The sequence below is a fragment of the Mytilus galloprovincialis genome, chromosome 8 (assembly GCF_965363235.1).
Source record: "Mytilus galloprovincialis chromosome 8, xbMytGall1.hap1.1, whole genome shotgun sequence".
Lineage (NCBI taxonomy): Eukaryota > Metazoa > Mollusca > Bivalvia > Mytilida > Mytilidae > Mytilus > Mytilus galloprovincialis.
Window position 1 is genome coordinate 75,997,271 of NC_134845.1, and position 23,895 is coordinate 76,021,165.

The 23,895-nt window shown below is 32.8% G+C and overlaps 1 long non-coding RNA gene across 1 annotated transcript; it reads left to right on the top strand.

Annotated features, from left to right (window-relative positions):
* The first annotated feature begins 525 nt into the window (after positions 1–525).
* On the top strand, positions 526–23,540 carry LOC143042593 (uncharacterized). The gene is made up of 6 exons (XR_012968060.1): positions 526–966; positions 1,598–1,746; positions 2,123–2,233; positions 3,290–9,401; positions 11,527–11,781; positions 23,439–23,540. It is a non-coding gene; the product is annotated as an uncharacterized LOC143042593 (long non-coding RNA).
* The last annotated feature ends 355 nt before the right edge of the window (positions 23,541–23,895 follow it).

Below are 23,895 nucleotides of genomic sequence, written 5' to 3' on the forward strand. Positions count from 1 at the left end.
CCCTTTTCGATATAAAATCATTTGACCGTTTTTCTATTTAGGTTGCTCACGTGTTTATCTTCCTGCTTAATGATAAAGTCATATTTATAGTTTTATTTTATGAACGAGTATAACAGAACATTAATGATGCAACTATCCTATTTAAAGATTGTCACGTAGAAATTTCCAAATGTCACGTGACCTTTTCGATATAAAATCATTTGACCGTTTTTCTATTTAGGTTGCTCACGTGTTTATCTTCCTGCTTAATGATAAAGTCATATTTATAGTTTTATTTTATGAACGAGTATAACAGAACATTAATGATGCAACTATCCTATTTACAGATTGTCACGTAGAAATTTCCAAATGTCACGTGCCCTTTTCGATATAAAATCATTTGACCGTTTTTCTATTTAGGTTGCTCACGTGTTTATCTTCCTGCTGAATGATAAAGTCATATTTATAGTTTTATTTTATGAACGAGTATAACGGAACATTAATGATGCAACTATCCTATTTAAAGATTGTCACGTAGAAATTTCCAAATGTCACGTGCCCTTTTCGATATAAAATCATTTGACCGTTTTTCTATTTAGGTTGCTCACGTGTTTATCTTCCTGCTTAATGATAAAGTCATATTTATAGTTTTATTTTATGAACGAGTATAACAGAACATTAATGATGCAACTATCCTATTTAAAGATTGTCACGTAGAAATTTCCAAATGTCACGTGACCTTTTCGATATAAAATCATTTGACCGTTTTTGTATTTAGGTTGCTCACGTGTTTATCTTCCTGCTTAATGATAAAGTCATATTTATAGTTTTATTTTATGAACGAGTATAACAGAACATTAATGATGCAACTATCCTATTTAAAGATTGTCACGTAGAAATTTCCAAATGTCACGTGACCTTTTGAATATATCACAATCATCAGATTTTTTTTTCCATTTAGGTTGTGGACTCCTGCTCAATATTAAGGTAATATTTTTTATTAATTTTTTTTTACAATTATTATGTAACATAGAACAATACAATACTGAAAATTACCTTTTCGTTAATATTTAAGTGAAACTGAAACTGTGTTTTTCTCAGTGGTTTGAACTTACTAAGAGAATTGATATTCTCAAGGTTGTATTTAACGTTTCTTATGTGAAAACAGATATGTAAAGTATCCGATGTCTGGTTGTGAATAAACGAGACCTTTAGTCTGATATTTGAGTTCACTTTACCGTTCATTGCACCATACTTTGTAAGATGAAACGTATGCATTTGTTCAATTTTATGACATTCATTAGGATACGTGGTATCAATCAGTTGTCAATTTCACTTTAACGCCAAGAGATAGAAATGATCGATTCATCTTAATCTACAATAATCAAAATATGACTCTTATCTGACGGAATTCAACTTTTTCTACATTTAAAATAAAAGTGCAATTTTTAGTTATTTGAACCTCAACTATTTACCTTTTATCGCCATTATTGTGATATCCTTTTTACGAAAATATAAGTCATGTTTTTCAATTTTGAATAAGAAACAGTGCTGATGTGTTTCACTTCATGATCCTCAAACAATAATGTCTGCTTTGTCTCTTTTTTTTTAAACTTAGATAGAACCTGTGCTCTATATTCGCCTGATTTTAATCACATATGTTCAAAATACGGTTATGGGAATTGAACGCAGAAAATAACCATCTTTAAACTAGCAGAATCCCTCACAGACATGAAAGTTTGTTATCGCACAGGAGATTTGAAAATGGTGAGTGAACATATCAGTTTTTGATACTTAAATTTATATCAGAAGAAACACAACTCTGATAGTTTATGTCTTATCCTGAAAACACCTGTTGATTAAACAATGAAAATTGATTCTTTGTGTATCTCATATTCATAATTAAATAGTGAGAAATATTACAGCTAGCTATTGGATTATGTCATATAAATATAAATAAACATCACAACCTTCAATTTCGAATTTAAAAAAAAGGATGTATTGCAATTGGTAGTCCCATTTACGACTCCTACCTTGGACAAAACTTGAAATAAAGTGTTGTGTTTTGTTTTGGTATTGTAGGAATATATTAAACGCAAAATCAAAGAATGTTACGTATTAATGCCCTCAATTGTGTTTTCAGAATCATAAGGTAAAGCAAACAGGACAGGTCAAAGATACCAGTAAATCACTATGGAAATACAATTCATCAAAAACGATGCAATCTGCAGAAACTGCTTTTCCTATTTAAAAGGTAATAACATTACTACGTACTTTTCTAGAATATAGGTAACAAACATATTTTGCAATAATATGTTCATGCTCAACATTTCGCAATAGAAATTTGAGAACGAGTATGTTTATTTGATACAAGATTTGTTTAACAACATTCAATATAAAAAAAAATCCTCAAGAAGATGCACATCAAGCTGACAATAGAATTACTTTAGATTATCGAATAAACTATAAAATGAGCGAGACTGTTTTTATGTCGGGGTTCCGATATGAATGCATATCCTTGCATAACATTCATAAGTATCCATATTCAGTCAAATTATCACGATGATAATTGGAAAAAATCGGTAAATTGATAAATCAGAAGCCTATTCCGGTATCTGAAAATCTAGTATGTTGATACACACAGTTGAGAAATACTTGTATTGTTAGTTGATTCGTGTTGTTTCACACCCAGGACAGAAAGTTTCATGCATTTTAGTGATACAATCAGTTAACATTTCGTGTAAAAAAAATATTTAAATATAAAAAAACAAATGAATCCTTTAAATATCACACGTAAAAAATCAATATCAATGTTCAAATGCTGGTTTATTTGTGTCGACGATTCTTATGGCAACATCACTATTTGGTTTAATATCTTATTTCAAGGCATTCATGTATGTCAGTTTTCAGCTTTTTCATGTCTAACTTTGACATGTTTGATGACTAAATAGTTGCCATATGTTTGAAAAATGCCTAATAGCTTAAATTAAGTAGAGTTATCATTATAAATAAGCCTTATACATTGTATGAGTTAATTGACAGCACACGATCGATGAATGCTACTTTTTGTAAAGTATTTTTTAAATTACTTAATTGTCAATCTCTTTTATTGAAATCCAACTATATTGTAAAACTTTTATTTATTATAAGAATTTTTTTTTATTTGATATGTGTCTCTGATTTTTTTTTTTTTATTTTTTTTTTTTGTTAATTATTTTAGCAAAGTGGTCTATGTTCAAAATTACAATTTTGAATAGACGAATTAGTAAAGTAGTAAAACTAATGGTTAACTATTTACATATTTTAATAGCAAACATACTCAGGCACCGATCTTCAAAGCAAACTGCTTAAACAGATAAAGAAGCGACGCTAGATAATTCGAATGGAAGGAATGAAGCACATTTTTGCCTTAGGAGAAAGAAGATCTTATTCACAGGGAAGTTATTCAAGTATAAATTTAAATATCCATTATTATAAGTATCATTGCACTTTATTCTGTTGATACAACATATATAACCTTAAAATGTTTAAAAATCAAGATGGAAAGAAAACTAGTGTTAGTACTAGTGCTTTGTTGCTGTCTTACTTAATATTTGTTTTCACTATTTTTTGTACATGAATAAGAACGTTATTTTTTCGTAAGAATTGTTTTATATTTTTCATTTCAGGGCCTTTTATATCTGACTATGTGGTATAGGCCTTACTCATTGAAGAAGGCCGTACGTAGACCTATATTTGCTATTAAGTTTAATGTGAACAAATAGATTGGTGGTATGTTGCAAAATATTTTACCTTGTATCGTAGGGAAAAACACCAAGGAATCCGACATTTGTCACAAATTCCCAAACCTCACCTAAGTACATCATTATGTTAATTTGGATAGGAACATATACAAACATCATTTGCAATGGAAAAAGAATCTGTGAAAAATTAAAGTAGACTAAAATTTAACATGTTTAATACCATTTTATATAAAGAAAAATACAATTTGTTTTTGTTTAAAACTCTGTAAGCTCAAATTAATTAACGTCTCAGTACATCTACAAAAGTAAGTATTGGTTGATAGACATGTTAGATAAATAGTTACATATGACTCTTGAGAGACTAAGACCTAGATTCGAGAAAACTAAAAAGGGAATCATATCAAAAGTGTGGATTTTATAACTTTTATTTTCTCTTCCATGTATAAGATAAACATTACAATCAATAAATATAATATAATTGTTTTAGTAATTAGCTGTTTAAGTAAACAATTCAATTCAATATTTCTGTGATTAACATGATTGTTGGTTGATTGCTTTGTTGATAAAATGTTTGCATAAAAGGAAGTGACTCGTACTTCATATCGGTCGGTCATTAAGTGTATTGGTGTTTCAATTTATTGTTTGGTTAGTTGGTTGAATGCTTGGTGATATGATTTGTTGAAAATTTTCATAATTCTAAGAGACTCGTGCATACATTGATTATTTTTTTGTGTGTCGTCTAGTGACAAATAATAAGAATATTTTTTGAAAGAGAAAATTAGAGGTGTGTTAGATACTTTAAAATTCCTAGAAATATCACGATTTAGAACATCATTAAAATGTTGCACAACCTAAAAACCAGTTACTTAGTATGTAAGGGTATCATGACGAGGAACTAAATTAGTTCCCAGAATGCCACTTTATTTTGAGGAGGGAATATTCATCATTCAGTTGTTAAGAATATGCGTTTAATATTTGACACTGGACATCACAGTAACAGTCAAGAAATCAATCAATCAATATGAAATATGTTATAGAACTTTCAATCACTCAAACAATCAGTATATCATTTAATCAAGCAAATGGTCCAAGGCAATCAATTGAAGCGATTGCGAAATTTTAATCAATCAATTTATCTACATACCAACTATTTAGACCAACTACTGTACATTCTGAAATTATTGTGTGCATTTATTACTACGATTTTGTCATTTTGAAATAAAATGCGATCTTTAATTTTTGTGATATTGAGAAAAATCCGGGTTTTTTTGGCATATAAAAAAATTCAAATTTGAGTTTAAACTATTGCGATTATAATCCTGTCGCATTTTTCGCAATAACAAAAACATGGCAATAATTTCTGAATTACAGTAATCTATAAAAAAAAATCGATGACTTTATGCTATCCAGATACTCTATAAACCAATCAATCAATCAAATAATGATGCAAGAAAAGGTAAAAGACTTGATGTGACCTTTTATATATATTGAATCGAATATTGAAAAGGCAACTGGTTTGTTGATTTAATCAATAATTGAATGAATACTTTTGATATGATCCCTTATTCAAAGGGTTAGACTCACAATTGTCAGTTTTCAAAAATATCTAACATCATTTCAATAGTTTTGGCCAAAACCAAGAGGGTATTACTTTGGATTCATGATAATATTTGTGATACTTATTGTTGTGGATATCCAGGTATAATGCCAGGCCCGAATTTATTTAAATGTTCAACGAATGATGACTATGGCAAAACCAGGACAATACAATATTACCTCAATCCACGAAAACGCTATAAATTTTGATTTTTACATAACAAAGGTAAAGGAACAAAACGGTAAACCTTATCTAAATTCCTGTCACTTGGTCGAATTTAAAATTTTCAAGATTAAATTGATCTAAGTTGCTTTATTATGGAACCAAGAATATATTGTTTTAAATACTAAATACAAATAAATCTCTTAAAACACAAAATAATCATTTCAACTCTTATAATTAATTATACATCGTAATTTCTGAAGGTAATCTTCTGCACAAACGACATTACACAACTCTTTTGGACAAAAACTTTCCTTTCTTTATGTTGAAGATCCGTAAGCTTATCTCACTAAGTGTTCATTTCTTTATCAAATCATTGCTTCTGATATTTCAGAGATAATAAAATTGAGAATGAAAATGGGGAATATGTCAAAGAGACAACAACCCGACCATAGAACAGACAACAGCAGAAGGTCACCAATAGGTCTTCAATGCAGCGAGAAATTCCAGCACCCGGAGGCGTCCTTCAGCTGGCCCTAAACAAATATATAGACTAGTTCAGTGATAATGAACGCCATACTAAACTCCAAAGTATCTCAGGCATAGATTACCTTAGTTGTATTTGGCAAATTTTTAAGGAATTTTGGTTCTCAATGCTCTTCAACTTCGTACTTTATTGGGCCTTTTTAACCTATTTGGATTCGAGCGTCACTGATGAGTCTTTTGTAGATGAAACGCACGTCTGGTGTATATACTAAATTTAGTCCTTGTATCTATGATGAGTTTATTCATTAATATTTGAAACAAGCCCATATTGGTATTAACTTGTTTTAAGTTTACGTCTTGTACAGATTTACAATGCATATCGCCCAAGACCGCCTGATTTTAGGTGTTATATGATTTGGCATTAAAACAATTTTATGAATTTGAAGCGCCAATATAAGAATGTATGACAGCATTTAAAAAGGAAGATAATAGGTCATATCCATATTGGCATTCTTCGACAGTCATTTTAAGGGTCAATTACTAGCGTCCTTTCTAGAACACACACACATTTATAACTTGTAATTAGTTTATACAATATGTTTAATTATATTTTTAATTGAATATGAATAGTTTAGTATAATCAGTGAAAATAAATATGAAAGATGATGCCCCTGCAAATAATTGTTTTCAATTAATCTTGAAGTATCTTTTATTTTCATCAACAATTGAAAGAACAGATCGTGCATCAATTTCCTTCAATCAATTACTGCCTTGAAATACTTTTTAACTAATTTTGTCGGTTTTCATAAAGCTAATCTGACCCAAACTATTGTCATCACATGTTATCTGTCGTTAGCTAATCTGAATAGGCACTGCTAGTGATGACGAATAAAATAGTATGATAGTACAGCAGACTAGGTTATCATCTATTTATATAAAAAAAAAATTAATTAGTATTCCATTCAAAAGAAATTTTTTTCGCACTTGATGGACGATGATCCTGTACTTATGTTACACATGTGCAAACCAGAGAAATTAAATAATCTTTCAAATCTAAGGGTTTTTCATTTTTGTATTTTCTATACTAATCATATGGAGGCGGAAAATTCAGGAAAATCAGTCATCAATTTTCTCAACGAAATCTTTTTAAATTATGTATTAATTGAAGAACAAAATTTGCAATTAATTTCGCTTTCAATCATAACGATACGGATGAAATCATCATATCTAGACATTTGAATTAATAAACAAACTATCAAGTATGACTATTAATATCTTTTTTATATTATTTGTTCTAAAACAGAACAGCATAAACCTTTGATAACTTAGGTTAAGGGATGATCTTTTCATCTTTGGGTCGAGTTAAATTTTATACGTGTGAGCGAAACAGGTTTCTTGGTTCCTCTATTTCACAGATTATGAAACGAACAGAACTTCATCCAACGACATGGAAAATGAACTTACAGTAACCTAATATTATAATATGTTATATCATAATCAAATTTATAATGTTCTATAGGAAAATTTATTTTGTTTTATTATATTTATTTTTTTATGTTTGACTAGGTGTGTTTTTTTCATTATGGAATGTAAACAAATATTATCTTAAATGTTGATATGTATTATAATTTTGAAACTTATTTAATTGTTTAGCAATTGTTACAAATTTTTTGTAAACTAACCTTTTTTTGTTATGTCTTATTGAGAAATACATGCAATTGTTTACAGAACAATTGCAAGTGTTTGATCATGTTTTAATCATTACTGGTATCTATGAAGAGTTTATTTACTACTTGTTGTTATACATTATATTATTGTGTAATTGAATTTCTAAACATCATGTCGTGTAATTCTTTCTTGATGATCATTTGTTTGTATTTTTAACTCTTTTTTTTACTTTTTATTTGTTTATGTGCATATTTTTTTTAAAGGAATCAAATTATTTTGAATTTTTAAACCGTAATAAACCAGTATGACTTTTTGACAACATCAATAACATAGAACGTCTATTTGACTTTTGACTTTGACCTGAATTTCAAATATATAAGGTAGTTAACTCCTACGCGAGTCACCGAAACACTGCAGACTTGACCGAAGCATCTTATGGACGAAAAAAGTATCTTTTATGGTTACAGAGAAATAAGGATAACAAGACCATCCTATAAGATAAAGTGTTTGTTTTTGCAGGGCCAATGGCATGACTATTATATTTCTCTATTGTCGAATACATAAAGAGAAATAACTCTCATATGTATCTTCAGATCTCTTAGATCAAAACTATTCTGAGATAAAACGACAAATTTTATGAATGATATTGTCGTAAACTTTTACGATTGCGAAGTAGTAGTGCGCTCATGAAAAACAGTGATGCGGAGATAACTCTTACAAATAAAAAAAGTTCGTTTAAGCCGTGCCGATTTCAAAATCATATAAACTATAATATCAAATACACTATTTGAGATGACGATAATACATCGCATAAAACAAGTTAGCCGGTAGGTTAGAAAAACCTTATAATCAGCATCGTATATATCGTTTCTGATAATATCATTATCAATATATTGATCCTGAATATTTATCATGGCATCTTCGTGAAATAGAATGTATGAATCCAATTCTGTTCATACAGACAGCTACTTTTCTCAAATGAATATTGAATATTGTTTACATCCAAATTTACACATTAGACTTGTACAAAATTTACTCATTAGACTTGACAAAATAATAATAGTTGTTTGATGCTCTTGATATAATGTTCCTGACAAACATCAAGTTGTCATTGTTCGAACATGTTTCATTTTCGACACAAAGTGTTTGCGGTTGTATAACATGTGTAGTGTTATAGCGTTGTCGGTTAATCAATGAAATTATATCACAAGGTTCTATACCATCTAAGTAAGTTACGTATCAAATTTGGGGTCCATTAGGGAAAAAGAACCAAAACATTATTTTTCTAAACCTTTTGACCAAATTCTAATGGGTTCAATTAAAAATCTTGAAATCTTGCGGTTATTTGATTTACTAAATCCAACCGTTTCATGTTTTTTCATGTTTCTGTTTTGTAATTGAATCATTAAGGTGTACTTTGATATGTTGAATCTAACCGTGTATTGACATTTTAGATATTGGACCATAATTGGTAAAAATTTCAAATTATGTTTTTCGTTTACCACATCAATTCAGTATCAGAAACCTAAGCTATGTCAAATATCAAATATCAATTCAGAGCTGTATCAGGCTTCAATGTATTATCCATACTTGCCCTTACTGTTAAGTGTTAGCCCTCTGCCCTTGTATCAAGCTGCGCCTGATGTTTAAGATACGTTATTCAGGACGCGTACATCTTATGTTTTTTTCTTCTATTTCAGCTGCTAATTATATGTTATCCCAGTGAGTTCACAGAAGAGCCGTACGACAGTGATAAGGAGGAACAGGTATGACATTCTGTTCTGTTTAATTAGAATATAAATAAAGACTTAACTTTAATAGTTGCATTTTACGAAATGTGATTAACATTTAGCATTTAAAAGGGCCATAATGGCAAATAAACCTAAAAAAAGTACCCTTTCAGCATTAAAGAATAATCTCTATATTAATATTGTTTAATACATATATGAATGAAACAAATAAACAGAATAATTTGAAAGCATTTATTGCAACTTCTGTTTTAAAAAATTATGTTGAAACATTAAATGGAGGGAAAACTGCAACTTTAACATATAGTTGATAAAAAAATTCAAGGAAGTAGGCGGAAAGTATTTTTTTAACAGAATTTTACATAGAACTAATCACTTGATATTATCTCAGTTTCTGACTGAGAGTCATTCGACTGTTAGATATTGTAGATAAATAGTGTCATTCTTATAACGTTGAGATCAATAAACAGAAGTCTTATATAACAGGTGTGTCTTCTTACGATCTCAGAAAAAGAAGCGATAACAAATATAGTAAGTCTTGTTCCTTTTTGTTGAAATGGGTGTACACAAATAAAAGAAACTGTAGACTAACTCATGATAAAAAATGTGATGGAAATTGATGTTGATGTTTACCACTGCGGTCGTATCAGGCTGCGCTCAGCGAAGCAATTTATTTCAATCAAATAATATTTTCGCCTGTATAGAACCGTTTATTAGTGTTACTTGGCTGACTCTTTTATTATGAGAAAGGTTCTTATCATAATTCATGGTTTCAAATTGACAAAGAATATAATCAGGTGGTACAACATATGGGGGATTTACAACATATTTTTGTCGAGCATACAACTTTTGTTGCGGAAAGCTCGACATAGGGATAGTGATCCGGCGGCGGTGGCGTTAGCCAACTTCTTAAAAGCTTTAAATTTAAGAAGGTGGAAGACCTGGCTGCTTCAAAGTTTGTATATGGATGTCTCATGTTACGAAGTTTCCGTCAGTCACATGTCCAATGTCCTTAACCTCATTTTCATGGTTCAGTGACTGCTTGGAAAAAAATGAAGTTTTTTTGTAATGTTAAATTCTCTCTTATGATAAGTAATAGGATAACTATATTGGGTATGTGCGTACCTTGCAAGGTCCACATGCCCGTCAAACAGTTTTCACTTGACCTCGATCTCATTGCATGGATCAGTGAACAAGGTTAAGTTTCGGTGGTCAAGTCCATATCTCAGATACTATAAGCAAAAGGTCTAGTATATTCGGTGTATGGAGAACTGTGAGGTGTACATGTCCAACTGGCAGGTATCATCTGACCTTGACCCCATTTTCATGGTTCTGTGGTTATAGTTAAGTTTTTGTGTTTTGATCTGGGTTTTTTATACTGTATGCAATAGGTCTACTATATTGTGTGTATGGAATGATTGAAAGGTATAAATGTCTAGCTGGTAGGTTTCATCTGACCTTGACCTCTTTTTCATGGTTCAGTGGTCAAATTTAAGTTTTTGAGTTTTGGTCTTTTTTTCTAATACTAATTGCAATATCATTTATATTTGGTGTATGGAAGTATTTTTGTGATTTATTTATCAGTCGCGCAAGTTTTATTTGACCGTGACCTCGTTTTCGCGGTTCATTGCTCAGTGTTAAGCTTTTTGTGTTTTAGTCTGTTTTTCTTAAACTATATGCAATAGGTCAACTGTATTTGTTGTATGGAAAAATTGTTAGCTGTACATGCCTGCCTGGCTTGGTTCATTTTCATGGTTCATTTTCGTGGTTCATTGGTCAATGTTTAGTTTTCTTGGTTATGTTTATTTGACAGTTGTAATAAAGCTTTATATTTAGGAATATCAACATAATATCAATGATAAGAAAGGAAGGCGAGACATTTCAGCGTGTGGACTCTTGTTAGATGCTAATAGCTGATAGTGTTTGAGAGGTCGAGGCTGCTTCAAATTAAGGCAATCAAGAACATTTGGTTAAAAGACAGTTACATAAAGCAAACATATTAGGAATGGTGCAAAATTTAGTCGTTGATCTAAAATTCATACGATACGTCAACTGCAATCACTGTTAGAGTTTAAAAGAAGAAAACTTATGGTTTGTTAGACTTGTATGCAAATATCTTAATTTTCTCTGATTGATATTTTAGTTACCTCAACAGCAGACACAGATCGTATTGTCACCTATACAAAGGCCTACAGAACCAGATGAACAATGTGTACAGGTATATTTCAATTCTGGAGCCCAGCCAATACCTCCAGGAAGCTTGCTGTCTGTGTATACAACTGTACCAATGCCACTGGTCATTTCCAAAAATCCAACCGTTGGACCTCTGCTAATAAGAGTAGGTGAACTGATGCCTGTGTCTTCACTTCCAATAGCTAGTTTACCAGTCACTTCAATTGTAAGTAAACACCAACATATGAGAACAGTATGGAATAGAAATTTTATTGTTGTATAATAAGTATTGTCTGATTCGAAATTGTGCTAGACTATTAATGTCTCTTCATATTTGATGTAAACACTTTGGTTCAACTGTCCAGTAGGCCATATGTGACCTTTTTCCATCACTTTGTGTCCATAGTCTTGTTTTTATTTCGTCATCTATGTACTGTTACAACAATTCTTCTGCTTCTACTGAGACAAAAGCTTAGTTTGGTAAGGGCCATTTTTGGTCCTAATTATTAAGTTTAATGTATCTAATATAAAAAAATGTTTTAGTTTGATGAAATGGCATTAAACAGAACTATTTTTTTACGACTAATACATTTTTGTTGGATTGTTTAATGGTATGATGTCTTCTGCGTCGCCTTTGTCACAGACACATTTCGTTTCCGGATAACAATTTTAGTTTACGTGTATGGATCTCTTTGAAATTAATTAAGAAGGTTCAGTACTAGAAAAGGAACGTTGGAATTGATGGTCATAACTAGTTTCCAGACAATAACTTGTATTGAAGTGTATGGATCTCTCTGAAATTGTACTCCAAGGTTCCATACTACAAAGGAAAGGCTGGTATCAAGTGTGGGTGTAATTGTTCCAAGTAAATATGATATCAAAACATGATTATAACACAAATAATCAAATTTTCAACAAGAAGCATATTTCCTATCTAGCCATTGAAGTAAACATGATTTATTCGGATGTTACACTGGGGTAAAGCTGATGACCGTAACTGCATTCACGGTCATCCCAAGATGTCGGATGAATAATTAGGTTAGTAAATGTATTGTCTGTCTAAGTGTTTCTATATTATTTTCTTTACAAAGCATACATTGGTACGATGTAAAGTTATAAAAGATTCACACGAAAATCACAATTTACTACCGAGAAATGTGTACTAAACAGGAAATTGGATTTGAAAAAATCGCTAAGATGACCGTAAATCATAATCGAGATGACCGTAACAGGATCTGCAATTCATAACAAGGGTGACCGTAATTGGTTGATAGATGACCGTAATTGGTAAAGGATGACCTAATTTGTAAAGGATGACCGTAACTTGTAAAGGATGACCGTAACTTTTAAAGGATTACCGTCTATTTTAAGATATATATATATATATATATTCATAGATTTTTGACGAGTTTGTCTCAATTGGGGCTTGGTTAGCGGATATAAATATATTTACTCAATTTCTTTTAACTATTTGCCGTATTTTGAGTTTATGACAATGATATTAGATTGCATATTTCTCGTAAATGATTAAATATTTATCATGTTTATTGACAACGACATTAAAAGTTGAATAAAACTTGACAGCGATACGACGAAAATATATATTTATATATAAATATATATGAATACCTAGTAATCGAGCCCATGTGTATGGTTCCAGAGGAAGCACATTAAAATCTTAATATCTGCCAAAAAAATTAACTATTCCCTTCACAACACCGGATCCGTTGGAACTGCAAAATTTATTCTGCAATCTGTTGGTTTTACAGTTATGTTTTCAGCTGATAGTGTTTAAGCTTTATAACCCCTAAAAAGTTAAACCCCTTACCCTTGAACAGTTTCTTGATAGTAATCCAGAATGCCAGCGTTTCTGGAACATATCTTGTAGAGTATATTGTTGACTGGGAATAAAACCATCCGACATCCAGTAACAAATGAAAAGCAACATGTTCAGTAATTTCTCAATATTCCATTAGATATGGATTTCAATACGGAAATGAAGTCTTCGTATCGCTCTATCTCTTTAAGTTTTACTTCAATATTTGGCAATAGTTCATAAATATAAAAAATTCGCAAGGGTTCCGCGGAACCCAGTGTCTCGTCTACTCTTTCTGTTTATCTCAGACTCAACAAAATTGAGGAAATAAATCAATAAATTATTACTGTTGATACTATCTTTTTATTGTAAGAAGCTTCTGTACAAGTTTGGTAAAAATCCAGGATAGTTTATGAATCTAATAAATGTTTAAAAGCTGCAGAATTTAATGTTAACTGGAAGAAAACAAAATTTCCTTCTAGATACTATCCTTTAATCATAAACAAGCTTCTGTCCAAGTTTGGTACAAATCCAAAATAATATAAGAAAGTTATTCAAATTTTTAAAAGTTTAACCACAGAGTGTGAATGTGTTGTTTTCTGGCAGAAAATCTAAGTCCATTTATAAGTAAAATACGGAAAAAATGGAATTTTATTTTTACAAAATTTACTTCTGGATACTATCTTATGATCATAAACAACATTCTGTCCCTGTTTGGTACCAACCCAGGTTAGTTTAAGAAAATTATTAAAATTTCAAAAACTTTAACCACAGAGTGAATATTTGTGGTCGCCGCCGCCGCCGACAACGACACCGACGACGACTAAATGTAGGATCGCTTAGTCTCGCTTTTTCGACTAATGTGGAAGGCTCGACAAAAAGAAGATGTGGAATGATTGCCAATGAGAAAACTCTCCACAAGAAATTAACAAATATATGACACCGTACGGCCTTCAACAATGAGCAAAGTCCATACCGCATAGTCAGCTATAAAAGGCCCCTAAATAACAATGTAAAACAATTCAAACGAGAAAACTAACGACCTAATAAAGTTCATTTTTTAATTCCATTTTACACCCTTCTTCTACATAATCGCCACTGTCTTTCAAATTTGAGGAACGTCTTTAAAAAAAAATTGAATAATATAGTTTGTTCTTCTAAATTTATATTTGGCGTTTAACCGAAATGTACAGACCGATATGCAGAATTACCAGTGTTTTCATTCAAAACTTTCTTTCTAAATCTAAATGTTTGTGAACAAACATGATTGTCTATAGTGTGTATCAAAATACTGTCTTCATTAAATGACGTGAATTTGCAGGTGGTATAATGACCCGGCCAACCAACCAAGATGGCCACAATGGCTAAAATAGAACATAGAGGTAAAATGCAGACTTTGGCTTATAACTCAAAAACCAAAGCTTTTAGAGCAAATTTGACTGGGGATCAAATTGTTAATCAGGTCAACATCTATCTGCCCTGGAATTTTCAGATGAATTGGATAATCGGTTGTTAGGTTGCTGTCCCTGAATTGGTAATTTTAAGGAAATTTTGCCGTTTTTTGTTATTATCTTGAATACTATTATAGATAGAGATAAACTGTAAACAGCAATAATGTACAGCAAAGTAAGACCTAAAAAGAAGTCAACATGACCAAAATGGTCAATTGATCCCCTAAGGAGTAATTGCTCCCCTAAGGAGTAATTGCCCTTCATAAAATTGCTGAAACTACTGAGCCAAGTTCATTATAGATAGAAATAATTCTAAGCAGCAAGAATGTATAGTAAAGTAAGATTTACAAACACATCACCATCACCAAAACACAATTTTGTCATGAATCCATTTATGTCCTTTGTTTAATATTCACATAGACCAAGGTGAGCGACACATGCTCTTTAGAGCCTCTAGTTTTTATGTAATGATGGATGCTTGTGTTTTTTGTCGGTTGTCTCTAAAAATGGTGAAGAAATAACACAACTAAGAGAAAAGGGAAGTAACACAGTTAACAGGACCAGCCAAACCAGAAATGATACAATCGTCACAACTCCAGGACAAAAAGTTCATCAGAAATGTCAACTTGATTACCATGATTACATTAATGCTAACTCAATCAAGAAGGACATGCGAGAAAAGAATTTATCGATAGCCGAGCCAAGTCGTGACTTACGATCTCCCACTCTTGATTTTGAGTTCCAGAAGAACTGTTGATATTATGCAAAATTTTCAGAGAACAAATAAACTCATGAAAGATACCAGGACTAAATTTTATATATATGCCAGACGCGCGTTTTCGTCTACAAAAGACTCATCAGTGACGTTCGAATCCCAAAAAGTGGAATCGAGGTGTTCTTTCTGTCAGGAAAACCGATTTTTCAAAGACCCTTAGAATCATCTGCAAAGAAAGAAATTATGAATGGTCTGAAATCAAAGGATGCTCAACATTGCACAATCAGATTTGCACGCGGGCAGATGCAATATACCACCAAACCTGTAGTGTTAATTTTAGAACTGGTAAGGAAATCCCCGTCTCGAAGCTAGCAAACAAAGAGGTCAAACGAACGACACCAGGACGACCAAAAAAAGATTCCTCAGAGAAAGCTTTCCTGCAAATAGTTAGACAATTAGAAGAAACACAAGACGAACTTGCATCCGTGAGCGATCTTGTTCAGGCTATGGAAGAAATTTGTGGATATAAGGCGTATAGTGTGGTGCACATGAAAAAGAGACTGCAAACTGATTGTGGATCCGATATAATCATCGCGGAAGTAAACGGAAAGCCGGAAATAGTCACATTCTGGAGAACAGTATTATCTATACTAAACGAATTTTACAGAAGACCATCATCTTAGAGTCCAGAAAAAGAAAAGCTATTGATGATAGAAACAGCCGCTAAGTTAATAAAAGCAGATATTATGAGTCTTAAAGATTCAAAAGCTGTGTATCCGTCTTCTGATGATATAAACTCAGAGCAAAATATTGCCTTTGTCACAGATTCGTTACAAACATTACTACGTGCGTTATCTAGTCAAAACGACTTTTCTGTTAATGTTGCATCTGTAGGTCAAGCTATTATTCAGGCTTCCCGACCAAGAACACTTATTGCACCACTACAAATTGCCCTCAGTGTACAAATGCACCATCACTTTGGATCAAGATTTTTATTGGACACTTGGAACACTCATGGTTTTGTCTCTTCCTACACAGAGGTTCAACGATTTGAACTTAAGCTGCTGCTGCTGCTCATGACAAAACCGACACACAGTTTGATATGGCACATTTGTTCAGTACATAACGGATAACGTAGATAATAATCTGCGAACTTTGGATGGTCATGGAACATTTCATGGTATGGGCATGATTGCAGCTGTCACACCGGGATTCAGACTTGACAAAGCTGTCCCTAGGCTGTCTCTCACTAAAGGAAGTCTCTGACCTAGCAAAAATTAACATAGAATATAATAAAATGCAATCTAAACAATCGTTACAGGCAGAGTTCGCAACCATGAATTATGAGCCAAATATGATCGATACAACGTGGAAGTTGGACCTTCTGTTAAAAGTATGCTTGCCTTTGACATGCAACCGACCCAGTTGGTCAGCAATTATGCACAAAGTGATGGACGGTGACTACCAAGGAAAATCATTTGGTTTGTTTTGCTTCTACAACGATCCCGCTACGATTACACCACGTTCTCACCACGCTTATTCTGCGACCTCACTACGCTTATCAAGATCTGTCTACGCTCATCACGTTCTCACTACGACCATACCACGAGTTAACCGATTGCAACACGATCTTACCACGCCTCTACTGCGATTTAAGAACGTTCTTACCACGATTATACTACGTTCATACCGCGATCTTACTATGTTGTGGAGAGGACTTACATAGGCTATGCCTGTTGCCCAATTCAATCCAATTTATTTGAATAAAATATTGTTTAAACTAAACTAATCTTACTACGTTCTCATCAATAACGCAAATATCGTGTTCTATATCAGTACAATTTCATTCCTTCTATTTCTGATTAATACTTAGATTTCTCGGAAACAATACAGTCATGCCACCAAAATCTACTAGAACACGTGGGCGTGGTGGTAGGGGTTGATGTAGAGACAGAGTAAGCTCTGATAGTTACGAATTCTGATGCAGCAGAGATTTCGGACCGATCAATCTAACCTAAATTACAACCTATTGCTGGTTCATAAAGCTCAAATGACGATATTTTAGTGAACGATAGCAGAGATGACACAGATTTGTCATTAGATATAGAAGATGTTGTATGAGTGCCAATGAGACAACTCTCCATCCAAGTAACAATTTATGAAAAACCATTATAGGTCAAGGTACGGCCTTCAACACGGAGCCTTAAATTGGCTCACACCAAACAGCATGCTATAAAAGGCCCCAAAAATAACAAGTGTAAAACCATTCAAACTGGAAAACCAACGGTCTAATCTATATAAAACCGAGAAGCATATTTGAGCCGTTAGAGAAAATGGATAATAAGTCTTAATCGCATACAGACAAACAAAACCTGGAGAGATTTAATATATTTTATGTTAAAATGACAATGAGAATGATTGTCGTAGTATGAACGTAGTCAGGTCGTAAAAAGAGCGTGATGAGGACGGCATGGGCGTACTATGGGCTTGAACAGCGTGGTGTAAACGTGGTATAGTCGTAGTGGAAGCGTAGTTGAGTCGCGGTAAGAACGTGATGGTCGTAGTGAGGTCGTAATAACGTCGCTGTGAGATCGCAGCGCAGTCTCTCCGAATAGAATCACGCTTTCGCTACGCTCTCGCTACGATGGTACAGCGAGCTTAGCGATCTTACCACGACCTAGTTCGCTCTCACTACGCTTCTAATACGACCGGATTTCAGCACGACCTTACCACGATTGTTTTGAACATGTTCAAAGTTGGCCACGCTCATCATGACCATGATACGACGTTACTGCGATCTACACGATCGTACTACGATAATCAAAATTTGCTTTTTTTCACAGATCGTAGTGCGATCGTGGCCTAGTGGGACAGCGGTAGTAAATGTTACGGTAATCTTTAATAAATTACGGTCATCCTTTACAAATTACGGCCATCTATTTACCAATCACGGTCATCCTTATTATATGTTACGGTCATCTTGAAAATATTTTAATCACGAATTACGGTCATTTCTCGGCAGTAATTTGCGATTTCCGTGTGAATCTTTTATAATTTTACATCGTACAAATGTATGATTTGTAAAAAAAATTGATATAAAAACACTTAAACAGACAATACAAATACTGACCTAATTTTTCATCCGACATCTTGGGATGACCGTGAATGCAGTTACGGTCATCAGCTTTACCCAAGTGATGTTAGCCAACAAATATCAATTTGAAATTTTACTGTGTACAAAACTCAGAATTGAAAAAAAAAACTAAGGATTTTCTTATCCCTGAGGCATAGATACCTCAGCCGTATTTGGCACAACTATTTGGATTTGGGTCCTCTAAGCTCTTCAACTTTGTAGTTGCTTGGCTCTATTACTATTTTGATATGAGCGTCGAGGATGAGTCTTTTGTAGACGGAATGCACGTCTGGCGTATTAATTATAACCCTGGTAGCTTTGATAACTATAAGGCATCCACCTTACTCATTTGATCAAACTTGGCGGCAATAAATTAGTATTTAGACTAAAAAATGTGTCTATTAACAAAATTTTCCAATCAGTATGGCTGATATATCTAAAAATAGAACATAGGCGTAAAATCTTAAGTTATATCAATTATCTTGAAAACACTATACATAGAGAAACATCAGACACGGGCAAAAATGTTCAGAATAGTGATATCTACCATTTTATTGTTTACACCAAAACTGTCAGACAACTTCTTCGAGGAAATATGTACTTCTCTAAATGTAGCTTGTATGTCTTGAACTCTTCCTCAATCTTGATTTTGAAATTGTAGATCTATAACAATTGGTCAAGATCTTTTATGAACAGTACATTTTTAAGATTAGTATGTAATTGGCTCAGACGTACTTATAAGTATAATTATTTTCTGTGACTGTATCTTACATTAATTTGTAGGATCCTTTACTATAGATAATTTAGCTGATTTGTAAAAATAACATCTCCATGCCTTATATATCATGTACTGTAGAACGACGCTAGATTAAAACTGACGTGGAAAGGTAACACCCGGCCACCGAAAGCTTCATTTTTGAAGCCTAGGTGGTCGTGTGGTCTAGCAGGACGGCTACAGTGCAGGCGATTAGTTGTCACGATATCTCAGTAGCATGGCTTCGAATCCCGGCGAAATTTGTGATAGCAAATTTACAGATCTAACATTGTTGGGTTGATGTTTAGACGAGTTGTATATATATATATATATATAACAAGTCAAAAAGGGTACAACATCACCATTAAATAACTATAAAATGAACAAATATTAGATATTTCGGATAACAGACATCCTTCTTCAATAATAGCACGATGTCAAATGTCTCATGTAAATATATTCAAACTGAGAAACTTTTTCTAAATCTTGAAATTTATACAATTTAAGCGAACACCACTGACGCTGATACAATTTTAAAATTTCCAAACACGGCGCAGAGATTACAAAGATATGCCAAATGAAAATAGTTTTCACATCGAAAATAACTATATTCGTGATGCGACTCCTTGTGTAAAACATCCCTAGTTTCAAACAATAAGGTCTTTGGAAATTTAATACTTTGAATATTTTGATAACTCCATAGTTTTTGTCGAGCCTGCGGCTTTTGTCGCAAAAAGCTCAACATAGGGATAGTGATCCGGTGGCGGCAGAAGACAATTTAGGCGGCGTTAGGTAACTTTTTAAAAGCTTTATATTTTAAAAGGTCGAAGACCTGGATGCTTCATACTTTGTATATAGATGCCTCATGTTATGAAGTTCCCGTCTGTCACATGTTCATTGTCCTTGACCTTATTTGCATGGTTCAGTGACTATTTGAGAAAAACGTTAGGATTTTTTGTAATATTACTTTCTCTCTTATTATGAGTAATGGGATATCTATATTTTGTATTTGTGTAGCTTGCAAGGCCCTCATGCCCGTCAGGCAGTTTTCACTTGACCTCAACCTTATTTAATCCATCTGACCTTAAGGCTTTTCTACCTCAGGCATAGATTACCTTAGCTGTATTTGGCAAACCTCTTCGGAATTTTGGTCCTCAATGCTCTTCAACTTCGTACTTTATTTGGCCCTTTTAAACTTTTTTGGATTCGAGCGTCACTGATGAGTGTTTTGTAGACGAAACGCGCGTCTGGCATATTTACAAATTTTGGTCCTGGTATCTATAATTTTCACGGTTCATTGCTCAGTGTTTAGTTTTGTGTTTTGGTCTGTTTTTCGTAAACTATAAGCAAAAGGTCAACTATATTTTTCGTATGAAAGAATTGTAAGCTGTACATTTCAGCCTGGCATGGTTCATCTGACTTTAACTTCATTGGTCAATGTTTAGTTTTCTTGGTTAGGTCTGTTTCTTAGTAACTATAAGCAATAGGTCAACTATATGTATATTTTTTTATCAATACAAATGATTAATCTCAGTCACTTGTTTAAAATTGAAACATGCCTAATATCACTATAAAGATATTTACACACAACTTTGGTGTTCCTCAATTGGAGATGCATTAAGGATATTGACCCAATTGACAATGTGAAAAAACACATAACAAATTAAATTGAGCAATTATGGAAGCCTTATATTCTTTGTATATAGATGCCTGTCTCATGGTACGAAGTTTACGTCTGTCACATGTTCATTGTCCTTGACCTCATTTTTATGGTTGAGTGACTACTTGAAAAAGGTTGTAATTTTTGTAATGTTAATTTCTCTCTTATTTTGAGTAAACAGATACCTATATTCAGTATGTGCGTACCTTGCTAGATCCTCATGTCCGTTAGACAGTTTTCACTGACCTCGACCTCATGTCATGGTTCAGTGAACACGGTTAAGTTTTGTTGGTCAAGTCCGTATCTTATATACTATAAGCAATAGGTCTAGTATATTCGGTGTGCTGAATGATTGTAAGGTGTACATTGTCCAACTGGCAGGTGTACTCCGACCTTGGTCTCATTTTCATGGTTCAGTGGTCAAAGATAAGTTATGAGTTTTGGTCTTTTTTTCTAACTCTATATGTAATAGGTCAACTATCTTTGTGTATGGAAACATTTTATGATGTGCTGGTCAGTCTCGAAAGGTTTTATTTGACCTTGACCTCATTTTCACAGTTCATTGCTCAGTGTTCAGTTTTGTGTTCTGGTTTATTTTTCTCAATGTATAAGCAATGGTGAAGTCTGTTTTTCTCAATGTATAAGCAATGGTTAAGTCTGTTTCTAAGAAACTATATGCACTATGTCAACTATATTTACATGTAGTGTATTGAATGGGTGTAAGGTGTTCATGTATTTCTTGTTTGGTTTATATGACCTTGACCTCATTTTATTGGATTATATAAGTTTATGTGATAGTTGTAGTAATGCTTTCTATTTAGGACTATCAACATAATATCAATGATTAACTAGATTTGCGATTGCAAGCAATAGCGGATGGCACCCTTCCCCTATTGCCAGGTGAGCGGTAGCCATGGTAATGGCGGCCATTTTGGAAATTCCAAACTCAAAAGTCAAGTCTACATTAGCTGAGCAACATTTGTTATAAGTTTCAATAAATTTGAAGCATTTTGAAGTTTTTTGTATTTTTGCTGTTTCCATGGTTACGGCGGCCATTTTGAATATTCCAAAGTCAAACCCATGCTGCAATTTTTTCCCTCCACAATCATATACCATTTAATGTCTCTAGAATAAATTAAACATTGATGTTCTAGAATGTTCTGTGAAAATTCAAAGTTTTGACCTTTTTGCATTGTTTCCATGGTAACAACAGCGATTTTGGAAATTCCAACGCCAAATTCCACATCTTCCAATGTTGCTCATCGTTACTGTGAAGTTTCATGAAGTTTGGAACATTTTGAGATTTTTGAATTTTTTGGAGTAGTTTCCATGGCAACATAGTAGTTCCAATGAGTGCCAAAATCATCCAACACCTGTATATAGTGGGCACCTACATTGTATTAAAATATGATGATTCTGAGTTAAAGCATTACCATACAGTTCACCGAAACTAAAAACAGTATTTTTTCACATTTGTTTCGTTTCCATGGCAACGTCAGCCATCTTGATGATGCCATACCCCGTTTGCACAATTTCATATAGTGGACTACATTATGGCATAGTTTCATCAATATTGTTCAAGCCAATTCCGAGAAATAGCATGGACAAAAAAGTGTGGAAGAATAAATATAATAAGAAAAAAAGAAACGAACAATAACAATATGTCACCCCAACTCCGTTGAGGGTGCCATAATAAAGAAGGCGAGACAATGCAGTGTGTACCTTCTTGTTGATACAGGCTTCAATAGTAACATTTTTGTTGCAGTAAACTCTGTAGCATATCAAACAATTCAATAAAACAAACAATCAAACCCCAATCCTTTCATCTTAGATATTTCAAGTCTTTTTAGTCGTCTGTTCGTGCGTATGTCTGTCCTTCCCTCCCTCTGTCTGTCCTGCTTCAGGTTGAAAGTTTTTCGTCCAGGTAGATTTTGATGGGGTTGAAATGAACTTGAACCTTTGTACACTTGTTCCCTATGATATGATCTTTCTAATTCTAATGAGTGATTAGAGTTTTGGCCCAAATTTCGTGATCCACCAAACAGAGAAAATGATACTGTTCCACTCAAGGTTAAAGTGTTTGGTCAAATTAGTTTTTAATGAAGTTGAAGTCCAAATTGCAATCAACTTGAAATTTAGTACACCTGATCCCTATGGTATGATCTTTTTAATTGTAATGTCATATAAGAGTTTGTACCCCGGTTTAATAGTCCACTGAACATAGAAAATGATAGTGCCAGTTGGGATTCCGACACATTCTTGTTGATAATATTTTGCAATTTTAACTAGTAATGTTCTCAAGAAAACAAAGAATAGAATATCTATATAAAAAATTTATATTTTTTTTATTTCAGACAGCTGATGACTATCTATAAAAGTTTTGAAGCTGATTAGTTTTAAAAGGATCAAAACCATTTGATTTTTATTTTCGGATTTAGACTGTGATATTGTTATGTTATATGTTGTACTTTTTTTTTAGCAAAGTATCAACATAAACTATTTTTATTGTAATTTTCTTCATTCTTATACGATTTTTGAATATTTTAAAAAAAAAAAGTTATTTTTGAATGTACTTTATGATCATAACTGTTTACAGTTATTTTAAGATAACTATACCATGTATACAAAGAATTAAAAAAAGAAAATGTAAGTTTTTTTTATTCCTACATGTGCATTGAGATCATGAGACCGAGACAGCTATTACTCTCCATCAAAGCCAAGGACAAAAATGTGAAGAGTAGCATGTCATGGTACAGTATTCATTTAAGCTATAAAAGAACTTGACTTATCAACTCAATACTAAGCAGACAA